This window comes from Dendrobates tinctorius, unplaced genomic scaffold (genome assembly GCF_039654945.1).
Source record: "Dendrobates tinctorius isolate UK_male_01 unplaced genomic scaffold, ASM3965494v1 ptg000196l, whole genome shotgun sequence".
NCBI lineage: Eukaryota > Metazoa > Chordata > Amphibia > Anura > Dendrobatidae > Dendrobates > Dendrobates tinctorius.
The window spans coordinates 21,387,548-21,414,417 of NW_027361863.1; the positions used below are offsets into that span (position 1 = coordinate 21,387,548).

General features: G+C 46.2%; 1 pseudogene; it reads right to left on the reverse strand.

Moving 5' to 3' along the window:
• Positions 1-26,870, reverse strand: part of LOC141056300 (uncharacterized) — a 114,148-nt pseudogene that overhangs the window by 66,358 nt on the left and 20,920 nt on the right.

Below are 26,870 nucleotides of genomic sequence, written 5' to 3' on the forward strand. Positions count from 1 at the left end.
GTCACGCCCCTCGCTCTCCGCGATCTGTGGCACAGTGGTCCCACAAACCACATTCGTGACAACCACAGGCAGCTGGGATGCTGGAAACCACAGGCATCAAGGAAACCCCAGACAGGCAGCTGGGATACTCGGAACCACAGGCAGGTTATAAACGTCCAGGAGACCATGGAAACGCAGCTAAGATGCTGGAGACCGCAGACAGGCTCAAGACGACCAGGAGACCACAGAAAGGCAGATGGAATGCTCAAGACTGCAGGCAAGTGAGAGACATCCAGGATAATGTAGGCAGGCGGCTAAGATGCTGCAAACTACAGGCCAGCAGGAGACAACCAGGAGACTGCAAATAGGCAGCAGAGCAAGTCAAGGTGCTTAGAGCAACATGACTCATAGGAGCACTGATGTCTTAATAGCAAAGCACAGATGTGTGTATTGGTGAGCCTTATATAGGTCCCTGCAGATGTTCACATGGAATCACATCGAGCCCTCTGCAAGGTGAAACGTAGAGCAAAACAGAGTCTAGGGTGAGGTAAGCAAAGCTCGGATCCAGGACAGATGGTAACACCTAGTAGAGCAAGGAAAAAGAGCAAGCCCATGGAGAGGGAACACCTAAATTGCACAAAAAATGATAATACATATATTAAAAAGTAGAACTTTATTATTGACCAAAAAAGATATATAAATGACAGAACAGAACACATACAGAGTAAAAACATTTAAAATTGCATCTAATGTATGCAAAAGAGACTCAAAACAATACCAAACCCTAATATAAGGGTTATGGTAAACCACACATGGTTCTCTGTTATGAATGGGTCACCGAGAAGAAAAACAACACACGCTATGTCTCAGAAAACCAGAGAGATTGGTAACTATGCAGATCCTCTGATCTTAACACACAACTAGCAGCAGTCGTGGAGCGTGCCTACGATGGTCCTGGATGCCTCGTCACAACCGGAGAACTAAATAAGCCTAAAGTAAGAAGCAGACCCCAAAGGAAAGACAGCCCCCCACATGTATTGACAGTGAAGCAAGATGAAAACACAAACAAAGGCAGAAAAATAGGCTGAGCAAACGATGGGGCCACACTAACTTGAAAGGACAGGAAAGGAAAGATACTGTCTGCAATCTGCCAAAAAACCCTACCCAAAATAATGTCCAACACTTCTGATAACAAAATTAACCCTGAAGTCACTAGACTTCTCCCACTATATTAGCACTCTGAAATATTCTGAGACAGAGCAAAAAAGAGGCCAATCTAATAAAAGGCAAATTGGCAAATACAGATAAATAAGAGTGGAGCTTCAGCACAGCCAAGCCGGGCTGGCTGACCACACAAAAACTGAGCTGACCAACAAGAGCAAGTGTAAACATTAGTAAAAAACAAACTTAACTTGAGAAGAATGGAGCAGAGCTGAAGTCCAAGACCTGAGAAGCAGACTGAATCACCAGCAACAGGATAGGGCGTCGGCTGTCTTATATCCAGTCTGATACTCCAGAGATCCAATCATTATCCTCCTCGTCAGGTGGCAGACCATTACCAATTAAACTAACCTCACCACCTCCTGTCACCACCAGAGGGAGAACGGAAAGAGAACTCCCAGCTGGTGGAGCAGAAAATGAGCTCATAACAGTTCTCAATGAAGCGCTATATCAATGAAGATAACTGGCTTAAGCATGTATATCTGCAGGGTAAATGTACATAAACAAACATACCACGTGAAACTATATTAATCTCATGCAAGAAAAGGTATGTATGCAGAAAAAAGATCTAACAACCAAGTAAGGTAGATACCCTGGTGAACCCTCTTGCCTTTATATATATTTATATATTATGTTAGTGGAGCCCTCCATTTGCTCTTTACAGATGATAACACCTAACTGCACTTCATAGCAACAAGTTAGGCCGGTTTCACATTAGCGCTTTTTCAGCGCACGCACGGCCGGGGGTAGCTCCGCCCCCGAGCCGGCTCTCTGCCCGGCGTGCCCGCCCCTTGCTTGTAGCGCCGCCTACTAGCGGACAGCGGCGCCTGCGATCGGCGCACCCTATCTTTAGCATAGGGTGCGCAGATCGTGCGCAGGCCGTGCGCTAGTTGCGCTTTGACCTGCGCTGCGCACTTTTGACGGTGCGCCGTGCGCGCCAAAATCAAACTTTTCAGATTTTGGCGCGCACGGCGCACCGTCAAAAGTGCGCAGCGCAGGTCAAAGCACAACTAGCGCACGGCCTGCGCACGATCTGCGCACCCTATGCTAAAGATAGGGTGCGCCGATCGCAGGCGCCGCTGTCCGCTAGTAGGCGGCGCTACAAGCAAGGGGCGGGCACGCCGGGCAGAGAGCCGGCTCGGGGGCGGAGCTACCCCCGGCCGTGCGTGCGCTGAAAAAGCGCTAATGTGAAACCGGCCTTAGTGTTGCGTGCCCTACTAGATGTGAGATGGGTAATAATGTGCCTGAAAAAATATATCCTTAAGGACAAAAATGTCCAGGAAGGATGGGAAATCTTGAAAAATGAAATTCTCAAAGCACAATTGTTAACAATTCCGAAAAGAGGGAAGAATAGGAAGTGCTTAAGGAAACCAAGATGGATGAATACAGAACTTAAGCACATGCTAAAAAGGAAGAAAGAAATGTTTATAAAATGGAAAGAGGGAGGCATATCTAAAGAAGAATATAATGCTGTCTGCAGAACCTGCAGGGCGCGAATTAGATTAACTAAAGCTGACAATGAATTGAGGCTTGCAAGAGACATCAAAAGCAATAATAAAGTATTTTGGGCATATGTCAAAAGTAAAAGAAAAGTCAAAGATGCTATAGGATTTTTACAGGATGAAAATGATGAAATGGTGAGACAGGATGTTGAGAAGGCAGAACTTTTAAATTCCTATTTTGCATCTGTTTTCTCTCAGAAAGGAAATGTAACATCAACTATTCTTCATGGTCCTATTAAGGGAATAGAAGAATCCAGGATATCTATAAACAGAAAGCTAGTGAGGGAACACTTAGCTAACCTAAATGAATTCAAGTCTCCAGGTCCTGATGAATTACACCCCAGAGTACTGAAGGAGATAGCAGAAGAAATTTTTGAACCCCTCTCCATAATCTTTGAAAATTCGTGGAGAACAAGAGAAGTCCCAGAAGACGGGAGAAGAGCAAATGTTGTTCCTATCTTCAAAAAAGGGAAGAAGGTGGACCCAGGCAACTATAGGCCGGTGAGTCTGACTTCTATACCAAGAAAGATCTTTGAACAAATTATTAAACAACATGTATGTCAGTACCTGGATAAGAATGAAGTGATTAAACAGAGTCAGCATGGGTTTGTAACTAATAAGTCATGTCAGACTAACTTAATTTCCTTCTATGACAGAGTCACTGATTGGGTGGATCAGGGAAATGCTGTTGATATAGTATATCTTGACTTCAGCAAAGCATTTGACAAAGAATCTCACACAATCCTTATTGAAAAAATGAATAAGTATGGAATGGACAAGGCAACTGTTAGGTGGATTCATAACTGGCTTAGTGATCGGACCCAAAGAGTGGTCGTAAACGGCTGCACATCCAGTAGGAAGAATGTCTCAAGTGGGGTACCACAGGGCTCTGTCCTGGGCCCTGTATTGTTCAACATCTTTATCAACGATTTAAATGACGGAATTGAGGGTAAACTGATTAAATTTGCTGATGACACAAAGCTAGGAGGGATAGCTAATACTAGAGAAGAGAGAGGATTCAGAAAGCTATAAACTGGAACAGTGGGCAGCAACTAACAGAATGGTTTTTAACAGGGAAAATGCAAAGTACTACATCTGGGCAATAAAAATGAAAAAGCATATACAGAATGGGAGGAATAGGGCTAAACAGCACATGTGAAAAAGACTTGGGTATACTAATAGATCACAGACTGAATATGAGTCAACAGTGTGATGCAGCAGCAAAAAAGGCAAATGCAATTCTAGGATGTATTAACAGAAGCATACAGTCTAGATCATGTGAAGTCATTATTGCCCTCTACTCCTCTGTGGTCAGACCTCATCTGGAATACTGTGTCCAGTTTTGGGCGCCACATTTTAAAAAAGACATCAACAAACTAGAGCAAGTTCAGAAAAGAGCGACCAGAATGGTGACCGGTCTGCAAACCATGTCTTATGAGGAAAGGTTATAGGATTTGGGAATGTTTAGCTTGCAGAAGAGAAGACTGAGAGGAGACTTAATAACTGTCTGCAAATATCTCATGGGCTGTCACATTGTAGAAGGATCATCTTTATTCTCATTTGCGCAAGGAAAGACTAGAAGCAATGGGATGAAACTGAATGGGAGGAGACACAGATTAGGCATTAGAAAAAACTTTTTGACAGAGTGATCAATGAGTGGAACAGGCTGCCACGAGAGGTGGTGAATTCTCCTTCAATAGAAGTCTTCAAACAGAGGCTGGACAGACATCTGTCTGGGATGATTTAGCGAATCCTACTTTGAGCAGGGGGTTGGACACGATGGCCCAGGAGGTCCCTTCCAACTCTTCCATTCTATGATTCTAAATCCAGTCGAATTAAAGTTGTTCTAAAAATTCATTGCAGATGCCAAAAGTCAGGAAATCTTCTGAGACTAGTCTGTGATGAGTAGTCTCAGGAGAATAAGATCTGTATAATAATACTAGGTCCCATTTCAACCTCAGTCAACTCAATACCTTCAGCCAGATGGCACAAGAGACCTAAGCAACAGGAAATGATTTCCAATTGAACAAGAATCCATAATTTCTTAAAAGGATCATTATCCTCCATAATCATGTAAACTAAATATAGGATCAATGGGGGCTGAAGAGGATTGGTTAAGAAAGCCCACTCATTCAATTTGAGTAAGTTAAAAGTAATTTTCAAAGACCTGTACAATGATCAGACCAAGATCAGACGTAATGTAGTAAGAATATACTCAGGCAAGCTATAGTCATGTATACCAATTGCCAAGTGAACAAGAAGTCATCTTCGCTTCTACAATTTTTCCCCATCATGAGTCTAACTGAGGAGCAATTTATGGCCTTTACCATGGTACAAGTGAAAGGGTCCACAAACAATGTGTTATTATCCCCTATGAAAATATAATTTAAAAAAACAGAAAATATTCTAGAAATTTCCAGACTTATCATCTGATGTATATGTATTCTCTATACTCTACTTGCTTTTAAGATGTTTATTGGTAATTGCATACATTTCATAAATTACATGCAGTTTTTTGATGTATACGAACACTTGATTTGCGGGTAAAACATTTCCCACAGTCAGAACATGAATATGGCTTCTCACCTGTGTGAATTCTCTGGTGACTAACAAGATGTGATTTTTGATTAAAATATTTCCCACATTGTGAACATGAATATGGCTTCTCACCTGAGTGAATTCTCTGGTGTTTATCAAGATCTGACTTCTGGATAAAGTATTTCTCACATTCTGAGCATGAATATGGCTTCTCCCCTCTGTGCCTTCTCTCATGTTTGACAAGACCTGACTGACGTGTAAAATCTTTCCCACATTTTGGGCATGAATATGGCTTATCCCCTGAGTGAATTCTCTGATGTCTAACAACATGTGATTTGTAGTTAAAATATTTCCCACATTCTAAACATGAAAATTCCTTCTCCTGTGTGTGAAGTCTGTTATGTACAACAAGACTTGATTGACTTGTAAAATGTTTCCCACATTCTGGGCATGAATATGGCTTCTCACCTGTGTGACTTCTCTGATGTCTAACAAGATGTGATTTAATTATAAAACATTTACCACATTCTGAACATCCATATGGCTTCTCCCGTGTGTGACTTCTCTCATGTATAACAAGATATGTTTGAGTTTTAAAACGTTTCCCACATTCTGGGCAAGAATACGGCTTCTCCCCTGTGTGAATTCTTTGATGATTAACAAGATGCGATTTCTGCTTAAAATATGTACCACATTCGGAACATAAATATGGCTTCACACCCGTGTGAATTCTCTGATGATTAACAAGATGTGATCTCTGGCTAAAATATGTACCACATTCGGAACATAAATATGGCTTCTCACCAGTGTGAACTCGCTGATGAATGACAAGATGTGATTTCTTGTTAAAACATTTTTCACATTCTGAACATGAATATGGCTTCTCACCTGTGTGAATTCTCTCATGTATAACAAGATTTGATTTCTGATTAAAACATTTTCCACATTCTGAACATGAAAATGGCTTCACACTTGTAGGAGACGTTTGATGTTTTGTACCCCTTCTGTGAATTTTATTTTGTCTATCAGTGTGTGATGAATTAGAAGATGATGGTATCTCAGGGATATCGGCATGTTCTTCATGTGGAGCTTGTAAGATATCTGGTTCATAGACTTTAAAATCCAACGTCACATGTCTCTCTGAGCTTCTGGTACAGTCATCTGCCAAAAAGTAAAGCTAATTTTATTATTTTTGAATAACAAAACCTTAATAGTGCATTGCTATTTTAAAACACTTTACCTAATATAGCTGAAATTAGTTAGAACCACAATTCATAAGGTTGCCGCATATGCTGACGATCTCCTGTTCCTTATCTGCTGCCCATATATTTCAAACCTTCATAGATTTGATTTCAAAATAAACTTTCAAAAAATTGGAAGAACTTAATATCTCCCTACCCTATTTGATTACGTCAACCCTAGCTGGTTTCTTTCTCTTCATTTGGGCCCCATCCTACCTCAAGTATCTAGAGATTTGTGTAACAAGTCATAACTCTATTACCTCCTCAGCACTTCCCATCCTTCCTTCGTGCTAACAAGGATGGCCTAACTAAGTCATATAAAATAAATATTTTACCTGTCATGCTTATTTCAGGACGCTATCAGTAGGCTAATAAATTGATCCTTTCAGCCTACAACCTTTCAAAGACTGCTCTGAATCTGACAATGATAAGATGATTAACCTAGCCGGGCTCAAATACCATCACAGAAAAAATTGGAGGCTCTGACTTAGGCCTCTTTCACACATCAGGTTTTCGCCGTCAGGCGTGATCCGGCGCTTTTGACAGAAACCGGATCCGGCGAAATGCAATGCCGGATCCGGTTTCCCCCCCATTGACTTGCATTTGCGCCGGATCGCGCCGGATGGCCATGCGTTTCATCCGGTTTTCGCCGGATCCGGCAATGTGTCGCGATCCGGCGTCTGGAAAAAACGGCTACTGTAACGTTTTTTGTCTCCGGCGAAAAAGCCGGACCCGCCGGATCCGGCGCATCCGGCTTTTTCACACAATGAAAGCCTATGAGCGCCGCAATGCGCCTGATCCGGCGAAAGCCGGATCCGGTGGCCGGATCCGGTTTTTTTGGTCTGAGCATGCTCAGTAGCTCTGCCCACAAGACATATATAAAAGCAAGACAGTGGGACCCACAGCCACACCCAACATGCCACCCAAGAAAGCAACCAAGCGCAGCAGGAGAAGGCAGGAGACCACTGCAGCACCATCAGCACCACCACCACCCCAAATGGAGCAGCAAATGGAACATGCTGAGGAGGGGAGTCCAGCAGCAGATGAGAGACGGTAATTATCAAATCCCCCATTCCTCCAAACTAGGGCCATGGAATATCAAGATATTCATTGGCCCTTTGTTTCTCTTTATTCAACAGCCGCCCAAGAGATGCAGCAGCAGCAGCAGCAGAAATGGCATCACTGACAGCAGCAGCAATACCCACAGCCATGGAGTCTGGCCATCAACAGGACAGCACATCTTCTTCTGGGAGCCCTCCCTCGCATCGTCAGCGTTTGACGGTAAGTTTTTATTTCCAAAATCCATCATCTCTGTAATATATGTCTATTCATTGCCTTTTATTTCAAAACAGGAATCACAAGATGAAGAGGAGCTCCCAGAAGAAGAAGGAAGGGGTGGACAGACACCTGGAGTGGGCTCACAATTGGTAAGTTTTTTGCATCAAACGCAGAAACACAACATCACACTACACACAACACATAGAAAACAATGTTCTGCAGACCACACACAGCAAACAAATGCCTACATCCAAAGACATAACATTTTTTGTTTTCTTCTCTAGTCTTCCCAATCTGGTGCTCGGCCAAGAGGTCCTCGCAGTGCCTCCCAGGGTCGTCGGCGACAGCAACGCGGCGGTCACCAGCGTGTAAGTATAAATATTTTTGCTTTGTTTTTTTGCACTTTTTATTTCATTTCTTTTGTGGAGGCTAATTATGTTATTTTTGTCTTTTTCTTTAACAGCCTTCACAGCGTGCTCCCGACTCTGACGGTGAGGATGGAGGACTCGATGTGGACCACCTCATCGATCTCGTCAGAGAAAGGGAGCCGCTCTGGAATATGGCTGACCGCCGCCACGCTGACCTTATCGTTACCCGACGACTCTGGGAGGAAATCTGTTCGCTCCTTGTGGGCCGCTGGGAGGACCTCGATGTTCGGGCCCAGATTAAAGAGCGTAAGTATATACAGTACCGGTTGCTTGATGTAAACCAGTGTTTCCCGAACTCCAGTCCTCGTGGTCCCCACGGATCATGTGTTCAGGATTTCTATTTACTATGGAAATCCTGAAAACATGACCCCTGGGGACCATGAGGACTGGAGTTTGTGAAACACTGATGTTGTATACTAACCACTCCTTTCTCGTTTCAGGGAACAGAATTGTGAATCGGTGGCGGTCTGTGAGGGATCGTTTCAAGAAGGAGTTCAATAAAGAGATGCGGGCCCCGAGTGGATCTGGAGGACGCAGGAGCAAGTACAAGCCCTGTCGTTCCTCCGGGAAACAATGGTCACTAGAAGGTAAATATTACACACCACATGTGAAAAAAAAAAATGTTAGATGTAACTTTTTTTTTTCAGCCAGGGCCATACCATGTCAGTATTTTAATTGTTTTTTTTTTCTCTTTATTCCACAGCACGGTGAGCAGCACTCGGGAGCCTGCACGATTGGACCCTTCTGAGGCGATCCCTGAGGAGACCGGCACCGAAGGACACTTCGACCGCCCCGGTACATCTGCACCTTCCCAGCCTTCCCACACATTCGACCCATCTGTCCCATCCACCAGCACAGGAGCATCGTGGCCGCCTACATTACATGAAGCTGCTGGTGAGGAGATCGCTTTCCCTTTACCCCACCCTCCTGCCCCTGCCACCTCTAGTACACCTGCGGGTACTGGGCGACAGCGGCAGAGGGGTCAGGAAAAGAGTTATGCGCAAGAGTTCTTGCATCTGAATGCATCTTTCCAGAACTGTCTAAAAGTCTTGTCAGAGCAAATCTCCGCAGGCTTTCAGCAGATCAACTCCAGCATTCTGGAGGTGAAGACACTTCTGCAAACCATGCATTCAGAAGCAAGATCTTCGCCAAACCACACCTTTTTCAGGTCTGTTGTGGAGCGCATGGCAACACTATCTCCTACCCAGCAGATGCATGTATGTAATGCATTCGTGCCACGGTGCTCTACAGCAGGTTACCTCCCAACCTCCACCTCCCACCACTGTAGTTCCTCCACCTGCACCCCCTCCAGCCACTTTCCATCCTCCCCCTCCTATTACATCTGCACCCCCTCCAGCCACTTTCCATCCTCCCCCTCCTATTACATCTGCACCCCCTCCAGCCACTTTCCATCCTCCCCCTCCTATTACATACCAGCAACCTCACCAGTACCAGCAACCTCCCCAGTACCAGACATCTCCCCACTTCCAGCAACCTGCCCCGTACCAAACTCCTTCCCCGTACCAAACTCCTTCCCCGTACCAAACTCCTTCCCCATACAACTTTCCATCAACATCATCTGCTCCTACAGTCCCTGCCCAACCCTCCACTCCACCGCCCACCACCTCTTCTGCCTCCCACATGTCCACCCATTCTGTAGCTTTTTCCACACCTTCACCTCTAACTGTTCCTTCCCCACCACGATCCCAGTCCTCTCTCCACACACCCAGTGTCGAAGTGTCCCGCAGCCCCTCCAGCAGTATTTCCACCCCACACTACACAGATTTGTAATGTGTGTTTTTTAATAAAAATGCCCATTGGGTTTAAAACCTTTATTAAAAAAGTTTTTTGCACTTTAAAAACATTTTACAAAAAAAAAAAAAAAATTTTAAATAAAAGTTAAATTATCGTTTCACAATGGTTGTCTGTCATTTCTTTCTGCGGCGAACTATGTTTAAAAAAAAGGTTAAATACAGGGTATTTCAAAGGTAAAAAGGTATTCAAAACCAGGTATATAACTGTGGGTAAATTTTAGCTTTTTGCCACAGTTGTGTTCCTGGTTGTGTTTGAAGCAAAGTATTTCACCTAAAAAGTTGTGTTTATTGTTGGTGATTTCCTAACAATGTACATAACTTTTGTTAAAAGGTGAAATACTTTGCATAAAACACAACCAGGTACACACCTGTGGCCTAAAGCTAAAAATAGTAAGACCATGACAAGATAGCCAACTTTGGTTGGCAAAGGTATATACTGTTGGTCCAGAAGGTACACAAGTTTGGTTAGGGCACAAATCTTTCACACTCTGTCATCCTGCCAGTGTACTCTGCCTTGAGGTGACATAAAGTATAGGGCAAAATTGTCCCTCATTACTGAAACCGTCACAGAACTTCTAGTGGTAATATTTCCAATGACAACATCCATCTTCGCCAGTAACTTGCTCTTCTCTCCAACCTGCACTTTCTTCTCTACAACCTGTCAAAGAAGGGCTGTAGGAACATGCTATATATAGTTTTCCAGTAGCCAATCCCGTTCGGAAGGCCACAAGGGTCAATTTTAAAAACCGGATCCGGCGTAATCCGTCGAAAAACGGATAGAAAAACGGATGAACCGGATGAGACGGATCCGGTTTTGTCTGTCAAGAACAAGACGGATCCGGCAGAAAACCGGATCCGGCACATCAGGTTTTACAAAACATTTGCCGGATCCGGCATTCCGGCACGACGCCGGATCGCGCCTGACGCCGAAAACCTGATGTGTGAAAGTAGCCTTATTGTCCAATGTTTTAATTTTCATAGCCGATTAGAATGCTTTGGATGATTTTGCGACTTCTCTAACCTTTTCTAAGTCTGACTGCGAAGTCAACATCTGAGATGAATTTGGCCTATAAAGAACATAATTGTCAAGGCTTCATAGGAAACGAATACACCAATAGTATGAATCAATATGTGTTTAATACACAAGTAAAGCAAATGTCACTAAGAGGATGATTACAACATTTCTTGGAGAATGTGGGGAAAAAGTATGATAATTCCATTACGCAATACTTTACTGATTAATTATCTTTAGTTTCCCAGTTTATGACATTAATGCTATGTATGAAAGTATATAAAAAATGGGGTCAAGAGATTTCCAAGGGTAAAGACATGGAAGTTATTGAACTCAAGGACACTACACGCTTCATAAAAGAGCTGCTTTCTGTTTTTGTGTTTTATTTTGATCCTCACCTTATTCCATGAGACATAACTATTTTTCAGCAGACAGAAGTATATGAAAGAAAGATTGTTTTTTTTAAATAAATGTCCTCAACCTGCTGAGGCTGGTGTACTTACTGTGAAAATCCATGTCAGAATGGATATATAATCCTATATGAAAGTTGTCCTTTCCAATTTTCTACTGATCATTTTGCTCAATTTAATATAATAATTAATATCAGCATTATAAGGCCATTCTGACACTGATTTAAAGTAAATATAAAAAAATACATCCAAGACACAAATACAGGTGCTGTGTGTTACAATGGAGGTTGCGGAGAGGTGTCACCATTGGCCGCTGTGGTGACCACTGCTCATGTTGTAATGATTGATGGAGGAGATCACATGTGAGTTTGGACCAGAAGAGCAAGTACAGAGACGATAAAAGGACCCAGGAAAGCCAACCCTTCCTGGGTCCTTTGATCGTCTCTGTACTTGCTCTTCTGGTCCAAACTCACATGTGATCTCCTCCATCAATGATAACAGTGAGGATCAGCAAGGTGAATATTATCTACTTTATATCATTCTAAAAGCTTTTTTTTTCATATTTTTCAGTGGCTGAAGAAAGCCTTTAAGATTTTCTTAAAGTGGCTAACTCCCTTTAAAAGATGTGTGTATTTAGTCACGGTACCTGGTGATGTGCAGGGCTGGGGAGCCACCATCATGATGTCCTTGTACCGATCCTTGTGTCCTTCTAGATACTCCCACTCCTCCATGGAGAAGTAGACGGTGACATCCTGACACCTTATAGGAACCTGCCACATACAATGATACCGTCATCCCCTGACCCCTTCATAGTGTCACTGTATAATGTCCCATCATTCCCAGCAGTGTCACCTCTCCAGTCAGCAGCTCAATCATCTTGTAGGTGAGTTCTAGGATCTTCTGGTCATTGATGTCCTCATGTGTCCAGAGGTGTGGTGGAGGCCCCAGGATTGGGCTCAGGGTACCTCCCCATCCTTCAGACACAGGGGCCTGACAGCGCTCATCAGAGGTCTTCTTTACCACCATGTAGTCCTGTGTATGGAGAGATGCAATAATAAATCTAACTTCACACATTTCCAGAGTTCTCACCTCTTTGGTCATATCATCTGTTATTAACATAGATGATGTAATGTGAGATCATCAGAATCCCTCACCTCTCCTGTAAGCCGGAAGAGGATCTCTAGGGTGAGATTTAGTATAGTCTCTGACACTTTTCCATCTCTGATTCTATCCATCATTGACAGGTCAATCAGGAATATTTTCTTATATAGAAGATATCAGCGCAGAGGAACCCGATATTGTCAGAATCTGTAAAGAAGGAAGATAAGCCGATGTAACATCATACAAAATCCCTTGTATAAAATATAATTACTGAGGATAATAAGGGAAAACATTTAAAGGGGCAAAATCTTATTATGTGATACCATATAGCTAGGACATGCCATCACTTGTTGATTGGGGTTCTGACCTCTGGAATCTCCACCGATCCTGAGAGTCATGTTTCTGATTCCGGGCTGTTTCCCCTTCACTGTTTTTTCCCTGCACAATGACACCAGACTTGTGACATGCAGAAGTAGTGCTAAGTGCTGTTACTTCAAAAGCATCCGGTAATTAGGGGGGTTAACACAGTCACAGGAGACAGGGAGTGGTTAGCAGAGCCACAGGGGGATTGTGGAAAACTTGTTTACTGTTCTGGTAGCAGCCGAAGAGATCAGTGGTGTGTGTCTGTGATCTGTCTCACAAAAGTTCAGGCATGTGAACCACAGGGACACAGGATTCCATTACACTGTGGAGCTGGGCTAACCCCTGTACTGCTAGTTGGAAGATAAGGACTGGAAGAAGTCACAGGGATAATCTCCCTCAGCAAACCCTCCCCCCTCCTCCATCTCACTGTGCTAGAAGGAATGCTGTGTACTACTTTGCCTTATGTAAATAGTCTTGATGTGTGCTGAGCTGTGCGATCAAAAGAGACTGTTAGTCAATGTGCCTCTAAGGGTCCCGTTACACATAGCGACGCTCCAGCGATCCCGACAATGATACGACCTGGTAAGGATCGCTGGTACGTCGCTACGGTCGCTAGTAAGCTGTCAAACAGGCAGATCTACTCAACGACGCAGCAACGATCCGGCGATCCATATAACGACCTCGGCGGTCGTTGGGACTTTGTCACACAGCAGCTATTCTGACAACTCATGCCTGCGTCCATGAGTTCTGAGTCGCCAACGAGGTCGCTTGTCGGCATGAAACACAGCGATGCATGCTGGCCAGCGGGACACCAACGATCAAAATATGGCCTTGGACATTTGAGCATGATCAGCGATATCGCAGCAGGGGGCCGGTCGCCGCTGCGTGTCACACGTAGCGAGATCGCTGGCGAGGTCGCTGTTGCGTCACAAAACCTGTGACGTTTCAGCGATCTCGCTATGTGAGATGGGGCCCTAAGAAGCAGCTGTACTGTTTATGAAGCCTGTGCTTAAGAGACTTGAATTGTACTGGATGTGCTGTGACATTAAACTACACTGTTCATTTGTTCATGAGGACTCTATCTATTGTATCTGTGTGAGCAAGTGGATCCATCTTGTGCCTGAGGAAGATGCAGTACATGGTGGCCCTGAGTAACGGTTCCCCCAGAGTTCCAAAGAATTCATGAGACCTGTCCCGCCCCTATCTGAACCTAGCGGCAAACACATAACACTGTGAATGAAGGCCGCTAATAACAGCTGTATGATATCAGGTGTCAAACCTCCATTAATCTGCTATTTATAATTTATCATAAGGATAGATCTTTAATATTGTAGTAAATGACAACCCCTGTGAGGTGGTTTTATAGGAGGCCACACAGACCTGGTGTAGTTTGCGCTGCGTTCCACAAGATTGGGCTTGTCTACTGAAGAATATAGCGGAGCTTCTTATTGTGGATGAAGGTGGCTCGGCTACTCCATAAAACTGGTGTGAATACATTGACAGTGATATAGACAGTCACTACATGAAATGCTGAAGTCACTCAAGAAAAATGGCAAAATTTCAAAAAGGTGAAGGATTCAGGTCAAGATTGTAACCGTAAGGATCTAGTTACATCACAATTACCAACTGTCCTAAATTGTTTTCTGGGACGACTAAGATCGCATTATGCAAAATGTGCCAACATTTTTTATTTTTGCACAAATACACAAAATTTTTCACAGACCAAGACACATTCCAGGCTCCGCACCCTTTCCTTCATTATACCTGGAGGAGTTGAATTATTAGAGGTTACTGCAGAACCCTGGAGATATGCCTACTTTCCTGTGAGTTTACCTTTTTTTGCAGGAGTCAAATGCTTTTGGACAAATGGCAACTACGAGTTACATACAGTGGGTACGGAAAGTATTGAGACCCCTTTAACTTTTTCACTCTTTGCTTCATTGCAGCCATTTGGTAAATTCAAAAAAGTTAAACAATTGACATGCTGCGGATTGTAAACCGCAGCAAAACCGCGCGGGAAAAATCTGCAGCATGTGCACTGCGTTTTTTTTTCCATTGAAAAAGGTACTGTACAGCGCAGCAGATTTCATTACGTGTGCACATACCCTGAGACCACAGTGGCCTCCATAATCCTTAAATGGAAGAAGTTTGGGACCACCACAACTCTTCCTAGACCTGGCTGTCCAGCCAAACTGAGCAATCGTGAGAGAAGAGCCTTTGTTGAAGAGGTAAAGAACCCCAAGACCACTGTGGCTGAGTTCCACATTTGCAGTAGGGAGATGGGAGAAAGTTCCACAAAGTCAACTATCACTGCAGCCCTCCACCAGTCGGGCCTTTATGGCAGAGTGGCCTGACGGAAGCCTCTCCTCAGTGCAAGACATATGAAAACCTGCATAGAATTTGCTAAAAAACACATGAAGGACTCCCAGACTATGAGAAATAAGATTCTCTGGTCTGATGAGACGAAGATGGTGGTGGCAGCATCATGCAATGGGGGTGTTTTTCAGCTGCAGGGAGAGCACGACTGGTTGCCATTGAAGGAAAAGCCGGATTACTTACCGGTAATGCTCTTTTAATGAGTCCACGACAGCACCCACTTGGAGAGAGGGATCCGCCCATAGGAACAGGAAACCTACAGAGATAAAAGAGGGCGGTCCGCCTCTCCTCCTCAGTTGTATTTCAGAGTACCCGGAGGACCGCCAATTATTAGGCCATTATATTAATCAATATTTAAAATGTATCAATTTTACATCTAAGAAGGTGTATATACATTGTTAACTTCTAGGGAGGGTTAGTGAACGGGTGCTGTCGTGGACTCATTAAAAGAGCATTACCGGTAAGTAATCCGGCTTTTTACTCTTCGCCACGACAGCATCCACTTGGAGAGACTTTCAGAGACCTTGACCTGGGAGGGACCACCGTGCTGAGGGCCGCTCTACCAAAGGCTAGGTCAGATGAGCACGATAAGTCAAGCCTATAGTGGTTATAAAAAGTAGAAGGCGTCGACCAAGTTGCGGCCTTACATATAGACTCAATTGCGACGTCTCCCCTCTGCGCCCACGAGGATGCCATAGCTCTGGCGGAATGTGCCCTGATACCCTCCGGAGGATCTTTATTTCTCGCGGATAGAGTTGAGCGAAACGGGTCGAACAATTTCAAAAGTCGCCGACTTTTGGCAAAGTCGGGTTTCATGAAACGAAACCCGACCCTAGGATGAGGTCGGCCACGAGGTCGGCGACTTACGCGCCAAAGTCGCGTTTCAAAAGTTTGTTTTGCGCTCTTTTTCAGCCAATCAGGATCCACGGACACTGTGGGCAACGTGATGACATAGGCAGGGGTCACCACCATCTTTCAGAAGGGCATGCAAGTGATTGGCTTGCTTTGGTGGGCGTCACAGGGGGTATAAAAGGGCGTGCACGCCGACCGCCATCTTACTTCTGCCGATCTCAGTATAGGGAGAGGTTGCTGATTCTGTAGGGAGAGCGTTAGGCAGGGAAGAAGACAAAAAAACTGCTTCTGCTGCTAGCGATTTGGCCTGCACAACACACCAGTCACTGTGTGTGCAGTGCAAGGGGAGGCTATATAGTGGTGTATCAGTGGTGTTGGTTGTTGGGCTGCCTTCTAAGACTTCCTGACATTCCTGCATTGCTGTTTACCCACTGCTCCGCAAACTGCTTTTTTAAAAGCAATCCAATCTCCCTTATCCTCTAGTCACTTTTGTCACAGCTGTGCCATTGAGCCTGTGACATAGCGCTCAGATATCAGTGGGCCTCACACAATCCAAAAGTGTCCAGTGTCCAAAAGTGTGTGCAGAGATTCAAAATCTCCCTTATCCTCTAGTCACTTTGGTCACAGCTGTGCCATCGAGCCTGTCACATAGCGCTCAGATATTCATTGGGCCTCACACAATCCAAAAGTGTCCAGTGTCCAAAAGTGTGTGCAGAGATTCAAAATCTCCCTTATCCTCTAGTCACTTTGGTCACAGCTGTGCCATCAAGCCTGTGACATAGCGCTCAGATATTCATTGGGCCTCACACAATCCAAAAGTGTCCAGTGTCCAAAAGTGTGTGCAGAGATTCAAAATCTCCCTTATCCTCTAGTCACTTTGGTCACAGCTGTGCCATCGAGCCTGTCACATAGCGCTCAGATATTCATTGGGCCTCACACAATCCAAAAGTGTCCAGTGTCCAAAAGTGTGTGCAGAGATTCAAAATCTCCCTTATCCTCTAGTCACTTTGGTCACAGCTGTGCCATCGAGCCTGTCACATAGCGCTCAGATATCAGTGGGCCTCACACAATCCAAAAGTGTCCAGTGTCCACAAGTGTCTGCAGAAATTCAAAATCTCCCCTGCCCTATAGACACCTTGTACCTTGTTTTACATTACTATATAGTTTGTTGGATTTTGTTTACATTTCTACCAAAAATGAGGAAGGCTGGTGGAAGAGGCCGTGGAATTGGGCGGGGTTTGGCAGCTGGTAATGATGGTGTTGGTGGTGGATCTGATGGTAGTGGCAAGAGCAAAATAGGACCGAATGCAGGAGGTGTTGAGCCTGCGTCATCGTCTGGCTACATAAGGCCTCGAACGCTTAGTTTTCTAGGAGTTGGCAAACCGCTTTTAAAGCCAGAGCATCAGGAAAAAGTTTTGTCTTACATTGCTGACTCAGCCTCCAGCTCTATCGCCTCCTCTTCTTCAGTTGTAAAAAGTAAAAGCACTGAGTCGTCATTGGAGGCTCATGTTCATGAACCACACCTTTCCTTGTGTCCTTCACCCCAACCAAGATTGAAAGATGACGCAGGCCATACTACTGATTACTCCATGGAGCTGTTTTCACATACCATACCTGGATATCAAGTCAAATGGTGAATTACCCAGGCCAAGATGAATCTGACATGGAGAGCACTGATGCACAGCCGCTGATGGATGATTCTGCTGGTACATTCACTCAGAGCACTACATTGTCCTCGCAGTGTACAGAGCCAGATTCTGACCCTGATGAGACTCAGGTGCCCCTTCCCGCACACTATACCACCATACACGGTGACACAGAGGAAGGTGCACATGACATAGAAGAGGAGGTGATGGATGACCCAGTTGTTGACCCAGATTGGCATCCATTGGGGGAAGAGGGTGCTGCTTCCAATAGCTCAGATGAGGAGCATCCACAGCAGACATCGACATCGCAACAGCTGTTATCTGGCAGGCCCGGAGCACTCCAAAGACAGGTTCCAAACATCAAAAGAGTTGCTGGACAGCTTGTCCAGAGGGTCAAAAGATCACAGCATGCTAGGCCGCAAAATGTCTGCCAAAGTAGGAAGAGTGCGTGCAATGTGGCACTTTTTTGAACAAAATCCTCATGATCAGGCCAAGGTTATCTGTAAGAAGTGCGCAAAGACCTTTAGCCGAGGGAAAAATCTGAAAAATTTGAATACCAGTTGCATGCTTAGACATTTAACCAGCATGCACTTGCAAGCGTGGACACAACACCAAACCTCAAGTGCCACATGTGCAACTGATCACAACGAAGGTAGTCAGCAACGCTACATTGTTTCCCCCACTGTAAGCCCACCGGTTAGCACAGCAGCAAATGTTGAGGTGTCGTTGCAAGGCCACAGCAGTCAGGGAATCCCACTGTTATATCAACGAAAGACTGATTCTAGGCCATCAGAAAGAACACCAACTCCATCACCATCATCAACCCTCTCTCAGTCCGCCCTGTCCACCGCTACTTCCACCATATGCAGCTCTCAAGTCCAGCTCACCCTCCCAGACACTATGAGTAGGTCAAGAAAGTACTCAGTCTCTCATCCGCGTACACTGGGTTTGAACGCCCACATTGCCAAACTAATCTCGTTTGAGATGATGCCCTTTCGGTTGGTGGAAAGCACAGCTTTCCGCGAACTCATGGCCTATGCAGTACCACGCTATGACCTACCCAGTCGCCACTTCTTCTCTCGCAAAGCCCTCCACCATCATGTGAAAGACCGCATTGTCCATGCACTCAAGCAGTCAGTGAGCGGAAAGGTGCACCTCACGACTGATGCATGGTCCAGTCGGCATGGCCAGGGCCGTTACGTGTCCATCACTGCGCACTGGGTTAATGTGGTGGATGCAGGGTCCACAGGTGACAGCGGTGGTGGGACAGTGCTGCCTAGCCCACGGTATAGGAAACAGTTGGCTGTAGGCGTTCGACCCTCCTCCTCCAGAAGCGAAAGCTCGTCCACAGAGCGCAGTCGTACGAGCACTCCATCTGCAGCTGCCACTGTTGCACACGATGTGTCCCCCTATCGAGCAGCTAGTGGAAAGCGTCAGCAGGCTGTGTTGCAGATGATGTGTTTGGGCAACAGACACACCGCCGAGGTGCTGGCCGAGTACTTGAAGCGACAAACTGAGTCATGGCTGGGCAGTGTACATCTTGAGGCAGGCAAGGTAGTTAGTGATAACGGCCGTAATTTTGTGGCAGCCATAGCCCTTTCAAAACTCAGCCACATACCTTGCTTGGCTCACACCTTGAACCTGGTGGTGCAGTGCTTCCTCAAAAATTATCCGGAGTTAACAGCCCTGCTCCAGAAGGTGCGAAGACTGTGCGCGCCCATCCGCCGGTCGCCTGTACACTCCGTTCGTATGCAGAAGCTGCAGCGATTGCTCCACCTTCCCAACCACCGCGTCATTATCGACATAGCAACAAGGTGGAACTCCACCTTGCACATGGTGGAGCGGCTGTGCGAGCAGAGGCAGGCCATAATGCATTTGTGGGAGGATACACGGCCAGGCACTTTGAGAGCAGACATGGAGTTGACAGGTGTGCAGTGGTCGAAGCTGAAAGACCTCTGTAAAGTCCTTCAGTGTTTTAAGGAATGCACACGGCTGGTAAGCGCAGACGACGCCATCCTAAGCATGAGCATCCCACTTATGTGTCTGCTCATGCAAACTTTGACGCACCTTAAGGAGCAGGCGTCTGCAGCCAATGTTGATGAGGAGGAAGAGGAGGAGGGAATCCTTGATGACATTCAGCCATTGTCTGCTCAGGGACCTCTCCTGGACGAGGTGGAGGAAGAAGAGGAGGAGGAGGATGATTACTTAGGGGAGGAGGATGCATCTCGTGGGGCAAGTGAAAATGTTGGCGTGGCAAGGTCTGGTACAGGGTTTGTGCGTGACTGGAGGGATGTGGATTTGCCAGAAAGTGCTCCTCCACCCAGCACTCGCAGTGCATCATTGACACCGGGAACATTGGCCCACATGTCAGATTATGCCTTGCAGATCCTAAAAAGGGACCCCCGCATTGCCAAAATGATGAACGATGACGACTACTGGTTGGCCAGCATCCTGGATCCACGCTATAAAGGCAAATTACAAAACATCATGCCACAGGAGAACCTTGACCTAATATTGGCTAATAAACAAGCAACTCTGGTAAATCGGTTGCTTGAGGCATTCCCAGCACACAACAGCGGTGATGGTTCTCACACGAGCCGTACGGGCCGGGGGCAGCTTGGCAGAGGTGTTCGTGGTGCACACAGCAGAAGTGGCGTTGGAGACAGGGGTTTCATGACAATGTTGTGGACTGATTTTTCAAATACCGCTCACACAACTGGTAATACTGCATCGATGGAAAGTGACAGGAGACAGCAGTTGTCAACTATGGTTACAAACTACTTTTCCTCCCATATCGATGTTCTCCCACACAGGTCATTCCCCTTTGACTATTGGGCCGCTAAACTGGACACCTGGCCTGAATTGGCCCAATATGCCTTACAGGAGCTCGCTTGCCCAGCTGCAAGTGTGCTATCGGAAAGAGTCTTCAGTGCAGCTGGATCAATCCTGACAGAAAAAAGGACCCGTCTGTCAACCCAAAATGTGGATGATCTAACCTTCATTAAAATGAACCATGCATGGGTTTCCAAGGATTTTGTCCCACCTTCCCCTGATGACACATAGGGTGACAGAAAAATGGCTTGCTTTGGTCCACCTCTTCCTGGGACTTCACCTATTTCGCCTTTTGCATCAGCTGAATGTCCAACATCAACATATGCCACTTTCTAAAACTCCCTAACTGTGCTGCCTCCCCCCCCATGGCCGGGGTCACCACCTAGCGCACGACACTGTGCGAGTGCCGTTGCCCTGGACAGGTGGGTAGGCCGACTCTTGGGCGCGGGCACTGGCACAGGGTCCCTCATAGTGCAATCAAGTGTCTCTGACGGTGGTGGTGCACACCCGCCGTCAGACACACCGCTGTACTATGAGGGGCCCAGTGCCAGTACCGACGCCCACGAGTGGGCCCCCCTTGCTTGGGCAGGGCCCCAGCATTTGCAATCTTTACCTCTCCCTGCTCCTTCGCTGTGTAATCTGGGCCGTCAAATCCATACTGTGCCTGACACCGTCTGAGCCTGCCTCCTGACATATTTTGAATGTGTACGCTATCCATATATGTTATCTGGGGATACGGTACCCTTTCTAACCTTTGTGCAATCACGTGCAATCCATACTGGGCCTAACACCGTCTGAGCCTGCCTCCTGAGACATATATTTTGAATGTGTACGCTATCCATACATGTTATCCGGGGATACGGTACCCTTTCTAACCTTTGTGCAATCACGTGCAATCCATACTGGGCCTAACACCGTCTGAGCCTGCCTCCTGATGTATAGACATATATTTTGAATGTGTACGCTATCCATACATGTTATCCGGGGATACGGTACCCTTTCTAACCTTTGTGCAATCACGTGCAATCCATACTGGGCCTAACACCGTCTGAGCCTGCCTCCTGAGACATATATTTTGAATGTGTACTCTATCCATACATGTTATCCGGGGATACGGTACCCTTTCTCACCTTTGTGCAATCACGTGTAATCCATACTGGGCGTGAGAACGGCTGGCGAGCTGTTAAGCAAGCTACAGCACCTGTGGTTTGCACACGTAAGTTTTTCATTTTTTCAGGAATGACGGTTAGGCCTAATTCCGGAACTGCGGTTGACCTGCACTTACTGGGAAATCATTGTTCGCGGGTAATAATTGTAATCAGTGATCCCCATCACTAACGTTGTTCAGCGGGTTATCTGCACCTGTAAGCGACAAACGCTGGCCTTTTCAGTGTAGCGCACATGCAGCCACGGACATGTAAGGGCATGACACACCAGTTATTGGCCAATCTCATGTGCCAGAGCCTCACGTGTCCCTCTAGTAAGCCGGACTCGGACCGCGGGGCATGACGGAGTCTCGTTCGTTAACGGAATTAAGCTTGCAATGTGTGCATCTGTTCTGTAGCTGGCATGGTTGAGGTTTCCCAGGTGGAGTCGAATTTAACCGTAGGCTCCACTCCTGGTGGTGCCCTTCTGGACATTCCTTTAAGGTTCAGCTTTGCAACCATACTGCCCACGTAAAACAAACACTTTGCCTTCATGAACGCTGTTTGGAGGGTCATGACTCGTGGGAATAACGCCGCCCAATCAGTTAACCTGCTAGAGAGATCCTTCGTTGCTCCCAAGCATGACATCACACTCCCTAGGAAGAAGGTAATGCCACTGTGGCGACCGTACTCCTGGGGGCGACACAAGTGCACTGATGCCCAGCCACTGCTCGATGAATCTGCTGGTACATTGACCCAGACCACTACATTCCCCTCGCACGCTACCCGGCCTGAATCTGACCCTGATGAAACTCAGGTTACCCTTCCCATATACAGTTCCATCTTACACGGTGACAAAGAGGAAGCTGCAGATGAAAGTGCAGGTTCGGCCCACCCGCCATCAGACACACCACCGTACTATCAGGGGCCCTGTGCCAGTGCCGTCGCCAACGAGTGGGCCCCCCCTGCTTGCCCAGGATCACAGCACTTGCAAAGTTGAAATACTGTGCAGTGAGATGGAAGATGGGGATGACGAGGAGTCTAGACTAGTACAGGGATTCCCTAGCGAGGAGACTTATTTGATTGTTTTCAATGTTGGGACAGCAATTTTTGGGGAGCACTATACTCTGGAGAATGATAGATGGGGCCCACCATACACTGGAACATTCCAAAGGTGGACATCAGACACTGGAGCAGCATTTACAGGGCCCATTATACACTAGAGCATTAGAAATGGGGCCCATTATGTTTGGAGCATTATTTGGGCCCATAAGACAGTGGAGCTTCATCCATGGGGACCAACATATACTGTAGCATTATGTGGAGCTCATCATATACTGTTTCAAACATTATATGGGACCAATGATTCTGTATGGAGAAATAGATGGGCCTCGTAAAAAGATGTAAAAAGTGAGGTATTTTTCATTGTACTATACCGCTATTTCTCTGCCGTATCGGAGCATGATGAGTTGTGGTATGTGTTAAAGGGGCGCTCTTTCGCCCAGGGCACATGAAAACCTGCAGCCAGCCCTCCCCCCCCCCCACAACTTTAGCCAAATAACCCCCATTTTTCAGTGCGTAACTTGTATTATGAAGTTAATTAAGGTTGACAAGCTTAAGTAAGAAGAATTGATGCTTTTGGCATTCAAATGGGCACTGTAGGTGTGTTTCCTGTCCTCCTCTCACTGTCGACTTTTATTCCCCATTGAATTACATTGGGTTTCGTGTTTCGGGACGACCCCGACTTTTCCCTATAATCGGACGATCTTGCTCGACCCGACTTTTGGAAAAGTCGGGTTTCACGAAACGAAACGCGACCCTAAAAAACCAAAAGTCGCTCAACTCTACTCGCGGAGTTTGCCAGACAGATCGCGTCCTTAATCCACAGAGACAGAGTACCCCTTGTGACTTCATATCCCTTCTTTGGCTCTGGAAAGAAATAAACAGAGCCCTACTCTTCCTCCAGCTGTTAGACTTCTCGATGTATTGTAACACTGCTCTTCTAACGTCTAGTGTATGGAATTTTTCTTCTGGAGTAGAATGGTTACTGTAAAATGAAGGGAGGTGGATCTCTTGCGACCTATAAATTTTCCCCCTACTTTTGGCAGAAACGAGGGGTCTGGTTTTAATATCAACCGATCCTGGAATGTTTAACAGGAACGGAGGTTCTATTGAAAGTGTCTGTATGTCGATGACCCTTCCGGCTGAAGTTAGTGCCACTAGCAGTACCGTCTTAAGAGATAAGTGTTTAAGGGATATTGAGTCTAATGGATCAAAGGGGTAGCGCGTTAGGGCATCTAGTACCAGATTCAAATCCCAGGGAGGCACTCTGGGTATGTGTACTGGTTCGCTCTGTTCACAGCCAGAGATGAGTCTGGCTATCCATCTATTGCCTGCCATGCTATAATTATAGAGGGCCCCTAGAGCAGACACTTGAACTTTTAGTGTGTTGACGGATAGCCCTAGATCTTTCTCCTTTTTGTAGAAATTCTAGAATGGGTGTTATCGGGATTTCTCTAGAGTCGGAAGCTGTGTGGAACTCTAGGAACTTCCTCCATACCCTGTTATAACTCTTTGTAGTAGCCAATTTTCGACTCTGTAGGAGGGTATTGACTAGTCCCCCCGTGAACACTCTTGCTCTCAACATCTCCCTTCCAAGATCCAGCCGTCAAGCGGAGAGTGTCCACTTGAGGATGGAAGAATGGCCCCTGAGAGGAGCTTGTGGGCTGAGGGAGCACCCAAGGGTTTGTCACTGACATTGCTTGTAGGCACAAAAACCCCTGGCCTCCTGGGCCAAAATGGCGCTATTAAGATTATTCTCGCCTTTTCTGCCTTGATCTTCCTGATAACCTGTGGCAGTAGTATGATTGGGTGAAAGGCATATGCCAATCTGAACTGCCACGGGGCTTGGAGGGCATCCAGAATTTCCAGACAGTCTGCCACGTTCAGGGAGGCGAACCTTCGCCCCTGTCTGTTTTGTTTGGTGGCAAAGAGATCTATCTGGGAAAGACCCCACAGTGACACGACGTGTTTGAATATTTGCCGGCTCAGGCACCATTCTCCTTGCCATAACGTGTGGCGACTTAGGAAGTCTGCTTCTGAATTGTCTCTTCCTCTTATGTGGACAGCCGAGAGAGACAAAAATTGTTTTTCGGCTAAGAATAAAAATTTTCTTGCGGAAGACATTAAGCTGTTCGATCGAGTTCCGCCTTGCCTGTTCAGATATGCTACCACTGTGGTGTTGTCTGAAAGGATTCTCATGTGTTCTCCTTGTAGCTGTGGAAAGAAGTGATATAACGCATGACTAACCGCATTCAGCTCTTTTAAGTTTGAGGAATCTTGTCTCTCGCTTATATCCCATTGGCCTTGGGAGAAGATCCCCCCATATGAGCCCCCCATCCTGTAGGGCTGGCATCAGTAGTAACTATACCGGAAGGTGTTATCACCCATGACACTCCTCTCGATAGATTATTGTCATCTAACCACCATACCAGGGAAGTTAGGACTGTTTGGGATAAGGTGATTTCCTTTGCCAAATTCCCTCGGACACAAGCCTCCTCTAGGAGAATCTGTTGTTGCAGTTCCCTGGTGTGGAACTGGGCCCACTGAACCGCTGGGATGCTGGAGGTAAGAGACCCCAAGAGGGACATTGCTTCCCTCAAGGACAGGCCTGGTTTGTCCATTGCTAATGTTATCTTTGTTTTGATCATTGCAATCTTTACCTGTGGTAGCAGACATTTTTGTAACGCATGACCTCGGACCTGTGAGCGCGGGTGGTCTCCCATTCGGGCCCAGGCCGCTTAGCGGCCGCCACCCGACGAACGCAATCACGCTCGGTCTAGAATGGCCGGCGGCCTAGTTGGAGACCTAGGAAGGACTGGACGGATTGTGGCTCGACTCTGGACTACTTGAAGTTTATTATCCAACCTAGAGCCTGTAGGGATTAAGATTGCGTCAGCAACTCGTCTATTACATTGTCGAGTTGAGTTCCCTATTATTAAGAAGTCGTCCAGATAGGGTATCAAGCTGTGTTTCTGGCATAGGAAGGCGTTTACTTCCAGCATCACCTTTGTAAAGACCCGTGGTGCAATGGAGAGGCCGAATGGCATGGCTGTGAACTGGAGATGGTGTATGGTGCCATCGAGGGACACCGCCACTCAGGTATTTCTGATACCTGTAGTGGATGGGAAGAGTATTATAAGCATCCTTTAGATCTAGATCCGCCATCATACAATTGGGGAAGAGAAGTTTAATTGTAGACTTAATATACTCCATCTTAAATCGTTGATTTTTGACAAATGTATTTAGCTTTTTCAGGTTGATGATTGTCCTGAAAGAGCCATCTGGCTTAGGTACCAGAAAAAGAGGGGAGTAAAACCCTCTCTCTTCCTGCCCTTTGGGCACATGGTCCAATACTTCTTTGTCCAACAAGCTTAGAATCTCAACTTCCAGGGCCTGCAGTTGGATTGGTGAGTTGAGAGATGCTATAATAACCGAGTTATGTGGGGTATGATGGAACTCTATCTTTAGCCCATTTCTAACAATGTCCAGGACCCAAGAACTGGCTGTGATTTTTCCCCATTCTCAGAGGAAAATAATTTTAGTCTTCCTCCTACTGTAGGGACTAGCCCTTTAGTTTCTGTCTCTACGGGAGGATCTTGTCCTCCTTTATGGCCCAACGATTCTGGTTTTCCGTTGGCCTTCCTCTGCCAAATGGCCATCTCCTAAACGCCCTCCCTCACAAGGAATGGCACAGAGCTTTGCCTTGGATTGGGTATCGCCTCTCCGGCTTTTAAGCCATAGACTATGCCTGGCGTTATTAAGTAAGCCTGCTGTCCTGGATGCCAAACGTGAGGAGTCAGCAGAAGCGTCCGCTATAAACGCAGCCGCGCCACGGATCATGGGAACAGCGGCTCGTAATCTGTTTCTGGAGGCCTTTTTGGTCTATTTGCTGGTCTAGTTGATCAATCCAGATCAGCATAGAACGGCCCATGCAAGTGCTGGCTATTGACGGCTTAAACGTGCCGGTAGCTGCCTCCCATGCCCTTTTCAGTGTGGCATTGGCCTTACGGTCGAGTGGATCTTTTAGCACGCCCTGATTGTTTTGAGGTAGAGTCGACAACAGCGTCCAC